This window comes from Penaeus japonicus, unplaced genomic scaffold (genome assembly GCF_977035675.1).
Source record: "Penaeus japonicus unplaced genomic scaffold, GWHDUDI00000001_assembly GWHDUDI00000005, whole genome shotgun sequence".
NCBI lineage: Eukaryota > Metazoa > Arthropoda > Malacostraca > Decapoda > Penaeidae > Penaeus > Penaeus japonicus.
Genome location: NW_028234407.1, coordinates 11,146,033 through 11,148,820, shown reverse-complemented (window position 1 = coordinate 11,148,820; position 2,788 = coordinate 11,146,033).

Below are 2,788 nucleotides of genomic sequence, written 5' to 3'. Positions count from 1 at the left end.
CACACCAAACTTTTCAAGATCAACTCAGAAATATTAAAAAGCTCAAAAAATATTGCAAAATGAATTTTTAAAAATTGCAAATACATAAAGTGACACTGAGTGCCTTTTCCACACCAAACTTTTCAAGATCAACTCAGAAATATTAAAAAGCTCAAAAAATATTGCAAAATGAACTTCTAAGAAGTGTACATAATATATGCACACAAAAAGCAAATATTCCTAAAATAACGGACATGCAAGAAAACCAATATATGATTAATTTCCTCATTAACAAGAGATATTTTTTGTGTCTGTGTAATTGATTACAGGTAACAACAAACAAAACAAAAAATGAAAATACCTTCAACTCAATTATAAACTAGTCTTTTTTAGTTGAAACTCATAGAAAAAAAGTTGTCAATAGTTGTACCATATTCCTCGAATTACTACAAAATATAAAAATGATTTTATTTTTTCTGAACCATCATCTCACAGAACCATATACAATCTTACAAAGATAAATATATGTGTAACTGTAACTGTAACTGTAACTGTAGGTGTGGATGTGCGCGTGGGTGTGCGCGTGGGTGTGCAAGTGAGTGTGCAAGTGAATGAGCGTGTGGATGTTTGTGGGTGTGGGCATGGGTGTGGGTGTGGGTGTGGATGTGGATGTGGATGTGGATGTGGATGTGGATGTGGGTGTGGATGTGGGTGTGGATGTGGATGTGGATGTGGATGTGGGTGTGGATGTGGATGTGGATGTGGATGTGGATGTGGATGTGGATGTGGATGTGGATGTGGATGTGGATGTGGATGTGGATGTGGATGTGGATGTGGATGTGGATGTGGATGTGGATGTGGATGTGGATGTGGATGTGGATGTGGATGTGGATGTGGATGTGGATGTGGATGTGGATGTGGATGTGGATGTGGATGTGGATGTGGGTGTGGGTGTGGATGTGGATGTGGATGTGGATGTGAGTGGATGTGGATGTGGATGTGGATGTGGATGTGGATGTGGATGTGGATGTGGATGTGGATGTGGATGTGGATGTGGATGTGGATGTGGATGTGGATGTGGATGTGGATGTGGATGTGGATGTGGATGTGGATGTGGATGTGGATGTGGATGTGGATGTGGATGTGGATGTGGATGTGGATGTGGATGTGGATGTGGATGTGGATGTGGATGTGGATGTGGATGTGGATGTGGATGTGGATGTGGATGTGGATGTGGATGTGGATGTGGATGTGGATGTGGATATGGGTGTGGATGTGGATGTGGATGTGGATGTGGATGTGGATGTGGATGTGGATGTGGATGTGGATGTGGATGTGGATGTGGATGTGGGTGTGGGTGTGGATGTGGATGTGGATGTGGATGTGGATGTGGATGTGGATGTGGATGTGGATGTGGATGTGGATGTGGATGTGGATGTGGATGTGGATGTGGATGTGGATGTGGATGTGGATGTGGATGTGGATGTGGATGTGGATGTGGATGTGGATGTGGATGTGGATGTGGATGTGGATGGGATGTGGATGTGGATGTGGATGTGGATGTGGATGGGATGTGGATGTGGATGTGGATGTGGGTGTGGGTGTGGATGTGGATGTGGATGTGGATGTGGATGGGATGTGGATGTGGATGTGGATGTGGGTGTGGGCGTGGGTGTGGGTGTGGGTGTGGGTGTGGATGTGGATGTGGATGTGGATGTGGATGTGGATGTGGATGTGGATGTGGATGTGGATGTGGATGTGGATGTGGATGTGGATGTGGATGTGGATGTGGATGTGGATGTGGGTGTGGGTGTGGATGTGGATGTGGATGTGGATGTGGATGTGGATGTGGATGTGGATGTGGATGTGGATGTGGATGTGGATGTGGATGTGGATGTGGATGTGGATGTGGATGTGGATGTGGATGTGGATGTGGATGTGGATGTGGATGTGGATGTGGATGTGGATGTGGATGTGGATGTGGATGTGGATGTGGATGTGGATGTGGATGTGGATGTGGATGTGGATGTGGATGTGGATGTGGATGAGGATGAGGTTGTGGATGTGGGTGTGGATGGGATGCGGGTGTGGGTGTGGATGTGGATGTGGATGTGGTTGTGAATGTGGATGAGAATGAGGATGAGGATGTGAATGTGGATGTGGGTGTGGGTGTGAATGTGGATGTAGATGTGGATGTGGTTGTGGATGCGGATGTGGATGTGGATGTAGATGTGGATGTGGATGTGGATGTGGATGTGGATGTGGATGTGGATGTGGATGTGGATGTGGATGTGGATGTGGATGTGGATGTGGATGTGGATGTGGATGTGGATGTGGATGTGGATGTGGATGTGGATGTGGATGTGGATGTGGATGTGGATGTGGATGTGGATGGGAGTGGATGTGGGTGTGGGTGTGGGTGTGGGTGTGGGTGTGGGTGTGGATGTGGATGTGGATGTGGATGTGGATGTGGATGTGGATGTGGATGTGGATGTGGATGTGGATGTGGGTGTGGGTGTGGGTGTGGGTGTGGGTGTGGGTGTGGGTGTGGATGTGGATGTGGATGTGGATGTGGATGTGGATGTGGATATGGGTGTGGATGTGGATGTGGATGTGGATGTGGATGTGGATATGGGTGTGGATGTGGATGTGGATGTGGATGCGGATGTGGATATGGGTGTGGATGTGGATGTGGATGTGGATATGGGTGTGGATGTGGATGTGGGTGTGTAGTCGTGGGTGATGGGTGTGGCGTGTGCCCAGGGTGTGCACCTGGGTGTGGGTATGCAAGTGAGTGTGCAAGTGAATG